General features: G+C 35.3%; 1 protein-coding gene and 1 pseudogene across 1 annotated transcript in view; both read right to left on the reverse strand.

Annotated features, from left to right (window-relative positions):
• LOC145254833 (neuronal cell adhesion molecule-like) overlaps nt 1–6,000 on the reverse strand; it is an 898,760-nt gene that overhangs the window by 805,082 nt on the left and 87,678 nt on the right. The gene's annotated exons all lie outside the window — the stretch shown is intronic.
• Nucleotides 3,448–3,564, reverse strand: LOC145254967 (5S ribosomal RNA; annotated as a pseudogene).

The following is a 6,000-nucleotide window of genomic DNA, read 5'->3' on the forward strand; positions in this document are numbered from 1 at the left end:
ATAATCATGTGAGCAACGTCATGGCGGTGACAAAGAAATGAGGACATTAATGTTGTTGCACAACAAAACAAAGCGAGTTGAAATTCTATTTTAATCTTTGTCTGCTTTGTGACTGAGGCTACAACATGTTGGTTCTCAAACACTGTTATATATGACTAACCTTTTAATATGATATACGAGATGCTCTAAATAAGTTTGCAGACATTTTTTTTGTATGGGCACTTTTATTAATAGTACACACATGAAATTTTAGTCCCCTTTGAAGTAATCTCCTCCGGCTGCAATGCACTTGTTTTATCATTCCAACAACTTCTGGAAGGACCCATGAAAATCCTCCTCTGTGAGCATGTCAATGGCCCTTATCACAGACTCTTTGATCTCCTGAATTGTCTCATAATGACAGCCTCTAAGGTTTTCCTTAAGCTTAGGGAATAATCCAAAGTCACAGGGAGCAAGGTCTAGATTACAGGGAGGGTGAGGAATAGCCTTGATGCCCATCTTGGTCAAATGATCTGATATTTTCTGAGCACCCTTGGGACAAACCTTGTGCAAATGTTCCGCATCTTCAGGTTCTTGCAAATAACTGTGTGTAAAGTTTTCACACTGACATCAAACTGTGCACTTATTGCTTTTATAAAGACACATGACAGTCCTTATCTATGAAATTCTTTATTTGGCCAATCAACTCTGGGGTTTTGAATCTCTTACTCCTCCCACACTTCTCAACATCCGTCACAGACTCCCTACTTCCTTGAATCTCTTATGCCACTCAAAAACTGATGCTCGATGCATGCAAGATGGCCGAAAAGCGGTCTGAAGCATTCCATACGTTTCTGTGGCATTTTTTTTTTTCAAGTTTAGAACAGAATTTTGTTACATATTGTTCTTTTAAAGTGTCTTCGTGTCCAAATTGCATATTTGAAGTTCACCAACTATGATAATCAGGCTCTAGTAGGATGTATATGAATTCCTGCTGAAGCTGTTCATTTGCACCTGAAATCATAAAAATTAATCAGTCATCTCTTAAGAGATATAGCAATAACATGATGAATTTTCAAGAGCGTACGTCAACTGTAAATGTCTGTAAAAAAAGCCTGGAAACTTATTGAAAGCATCTCGTATCTCTCTATTATGGCTGAATGTTTTTATTTCCCTGGTATCTTTGGATATGTCCAACCTCAGAATATCTCCTTAGATTATGGCTTTTTAATCTCCGCATACAAAAGACCTCAAAAACTTGCACACGTTGACATCCGCAGAGAAACATACTCCAAACATGAGTTCAAGTAGAAAACAGTGATAACCCAATTCTTATCAGAATTTCTGCCTCCGCTCAAACGGAGAAGCCCCAAAGGCATCCAATTTTATACTCTGTTTTCGTGTAAACATTCTCTTTCATCGTTTACACCTCAAGATTTTCGATTCTGCACAACGTGATTCTATGAAGGCTTTTATTTAAAGATTTCTTCCTTTAGCTTCATATAATCGGCCTTGTTCGCCTTGGGCTTTTGATTATACGCAGTTCTACGTCGGTTTTTACTTTTTCATACGTGCACTGAAAAGCTTTCGAATATCATGACAGAATTAAAAGACAAAACGAATTACATCCTGCCTTCAGAAATCTTCGCCAGATCTTTGAGAACAGAACTTCCGTACAATGAGCATTTTTCCCCCCAAAGTTTCAACACGTTTAGATTAGCAGACTATATAAAATTATTTATTTAAGACATCTTCACGTTTGTATATATATATATATATATATATATATATATATATATATATATATATATATATATAAAGCTGAACGTCTGTGTGTGTGTGTGTGTGTGTGTGTGTGTGTGTGTGTCTGGTCACGAATAGGCTCCTATATGGTTGACTATTATAGAAAACTGATCACATATAATGATAGAAGATGTATCAAGACACAGGAATGGGTATGTTTGATCTGGCATAATGATGATTCATTAAAATTGTGAGGTCTGCGTACACGCCTGGTCCACAAAGTATCGAAATAAAAAATTAAAAAAAAACGTTTACAAGTGTTTTTGATATAGATGTACATAATAATACTTTGATAAGTATGTTTTAACTTAAATAGGGATGGTATAATAAAATTGTGAGGTCTACGTTCGCACCTGGCCTCCATAGAATGGAAATAGGCACAAACTTTAATAAAGACTTTTCATATCTATCTGCATAAGTATACTTTGATAATTATGTTTCAGTTTAAAGAAATATGGTATAATAAAATTATGGAGTTTTCGTTCGCGTCTGACCTCCATAGAATGGAAATATGTCACAAAGTTTAACAAGGTTTTTTAATATAGATCCACAGAATATTGTGATAAGTGTTTCAGTGTGAACAGGTATGGTATAATAAATTATGGGGTTAATCTATTTTATTTTTACTTTCATCATATTTTGCTTTGGTTTTGATACCCCCAAATTCGAAGCTATCTCTTTACAACCCTTCCTTTTCATAACCTATCATACTTTCATAAATCAGAGTCCATTTTCTGTAGGCTGCTTTTGAACCCAGTCACCTACGGGTACTTTTGCTAGTATATATATATATATATATATATATATATATATATATATATATATATATTGCAGGCAGGTTTTAGCATCCTCTTACATATAGTGTCTGGTATTCCTAAACACTCACCCATTTGGAACCGGCCAGGCTTAATATCACTTAACTTTGGTGATCTAATGAGAATTTGCGTGAATTCCGACATCATGAGAAAATTTTTAAAATTTAAATATGTTTTAAACAAATTGTACTTTATGCCCCCTAACTAAACAATCAGCATTATAATATCAGGATCAAGGGTAAGTGGAGTGATATCAGGAAAGAAGTTGTGCAGTCTTCTACACCTCGCATATTTCGATATAGTCTGTCCACATCTTCTCCATCTCTTTTGTCTTACATTTCTCTTCCATACAAACTGGTCATCCAACCTCACCCAACCAGTAATTCCACAACACATTTTGTATGCCCAAATGAACCGTCAACAATTTACCTCACCCTATATCTGTGTCTAAAACTAAACGAAGAATCCATGAGCAGAGATTCTTTCATAGAACTATCCGCCTGTGGAACAAGATACAGTGGGGCTGCTTCTCAACTGACTATAACATGGATATTTTTCAAGTCCAATGTAAATAAGTTCTTGTTGACCCGTCCTCTTAAATAACTAAGCCCTACCAACTTCCACCATTACTGATTATCACTGAGTTGTCTCACCAACTTGGGAATTGGGGTTCCTTCAGTGTTTGACAAACTATAGATACCCACAAAGGGGTGCCTGCGCGTGAATTTTTTGTGGCAGGTGTTGCGCAATCTCGAACCACACCTCTCCTGAGTTGACATTGTAAAATAGCAGTGGCAAGTAAAGTGTATGTACAAAACGACTGGAAACAAATGCCGATATAAGTAGAAAGCACATACAGCGCCTAGAATTCCCAAATGGTCACCCATCTGGTACTTGCCAGGCTCAACGTTGCTTAACTTTGGTGATCTGACGAGAACCTGTGCGTCAACGCGATTATGCCGTATATCACCAACTACCTAACACTTATTAATCCTTATTGTTGAGTGGCCTCCTGGCCTTGATAACAAGTACTACTGAAGATTGGATTTCACCCGAAACCGTTTCCACAAACCGAACAGGGAACTCTATTCAATTTGGAAGCTTTCCAACCACAGATCATAACTTTGGTCGTAGTAACATTCTTAGATTTTTACTTTTCATAGAATTTCTTCAAGTCTTTAACTTAACAAGTAAATCTTTCATTGCATCTCTTCTTGACGACCTTCATTACACATGCGGCTTTCTCTACAAATCTATTATTAGACTATGTATAAAGTACTGGTGTCAGTTTTGTGCGGTTAAATCTCTAACCTTTTCTTTAAGGGTTCTTGATAAGATGTAGAAACGTACCTGTACGCTCTCTCTCTGCCCCCCCCTCTCTTTCTCTCATAGACATGATGTTAGTCTCAGGCGTTTCTATTTAAAGACTATTATGGCATGTGTTTGTCAGAATTGCTTCATCTATTCTTTCCTGCCTTTGTTTCAGCTCGTTTGACTCTCTGGTCTAGTGGTCTCCATTAATTTGCTCTTTTGATGCCTTGTCGTAGCACAGCTTCTTGATCCAGTAGATTCTTTTCAAGAACTGACGATGTGTGGAACACGTTTTTTGCAGACAGTTTTCCTCCTACTTATAGCCTTGGTCTTTTCAAGTCTAAATCTAAAAGGTATCTCTTGTCTTCGTGATAATCACCTTTCAGTCTGGCTAGCACCTTACATCAAGTGGCTTCACGCCTTGTCTGAAGCAATTACCATATTTATTCTTAAGTAAAATTATTGAAAAGTACATATTTAAAAATGTATCAGCTTACTCCACAAAACTGAGTCATTTCTTTTCACACACACACACACAGTATATATATATAATATATATATATGATATAATATATATATATATATATATATATATATATATATATATATAATACAATATATATATATATATATATATATATATATATATATATATATATATATATAAGATGGAATGATAAGTGTTGCCCTAAAGAAACACTACAGCTTTATTTGAAAACTTTTATTGAAAAAATCAATTCAGGTAACTTGATTATGTAGTAGAGCTGATATCTATTCAATGTAGCTGCCTTCAGCCTCAATCACCACCTCGATAGCGGTCCAAAACTGGGAACATGTTTTTTCACAAGTGCTGGCAGGAGCTCGGTGAATACTTGGTGGATGGCAGCAATCAAACTGGCTTTGGTGTTGTCAGAGGTCATGTTGGTGATGTTCTTGGCGTATGACCAAACAAAGTAGTCCAGCAGGTTCAGGTCAGGGGAGGATAGGGGGCCAGAGAGAGAAAGGTACAAAGATGTAGCACTCCTTCTGAACTTAAGCCTGTGTCTCTTTGGACTTGTGGGCCGGCGCTGAGTCCTGCTGCCACACCTAGGGTCTGCTAGCGGCTACCTGATTGCATCAAGGATCACCACACTCTTCAGCACATCCAGGTCCACTTTGGCATTGACTTTTAAACCGACTTCGGAAATGTGAGGTGGCATGATGTGGCCCTCACTTGAAACCACACCAAAGACCATAACCGTAGCCAGAAACTTTGTTTGCATCACCCTGGGCACGTCCTTGTAATTCGTGGCAATCCAGCGATGCATTTTGAGGGTGCTAGCAATGGTTCTGTTTTCATAAATTGGATTGATAGAGAGCATGAGTTGTACAGTGGCACCTCTCTGATCTCGCTCATTGAACCTTGTGTCACTTTCAGACATGATAGAAAGCTCCTTTTACTCTTGGGATTTGTACATAACTGACCAACTAGTTGAGGGTCTGTGACAAAAAAAGAAAACCGGTTTTCATCAAACGGAAATGGAATCATGTCTTTTCTAGGGCGACAATTTTATTGTTCCATCCTATATACATATATATATATATATATATATATATATATATATATATATATATATATATATATATATATATATATATATATATATAATGGTTTTTATTCATTAAACATTTGAATATATTTTTTGATTCAAATATCTATTAAATATTTTATGTGCATAAAAGTTATCCATTGTATTTAATAAATATTTGAATTAAAAAATATATATTCAAATGTTTAACAAATAAATTAAAAACAAACATTATTAATAATAATAAAAAAATACGTCCAAGATGAGGGCGACTCGAATATAAACAAAGGGCAGGTAACTCCCTTAGAACATTCAGGTGAACGTAACAATTAAATAACACAGAATCGCTAAAAAAATCAATCAAAAATCTTAAATATATAGATATCTATAAATATATATACATAGTTACACATTAATATATATATATATATATATATATATATATATATATATATATATATAGATACAAACAAAAAACTAAAAACATTTTTAAAGTAAAATAATAGAAAAGTATATTAAGTGGT

The sequence above is a fragment of the Euprymna scolopes genome, chromosome 30 (assembly GCF_053919585.1).
Source record: "Euprymna scolopes isolate OS-2025 chromosome 30, ASM5391958v1, whole genome shotgun sequence".
Classification (NCBI taxonomy): Eukaryota; Metazoa; Mollusca; class Cephalopoda; order Sepiida; family Sepiolidae; genus Euprymna; species Euprymna scolopes.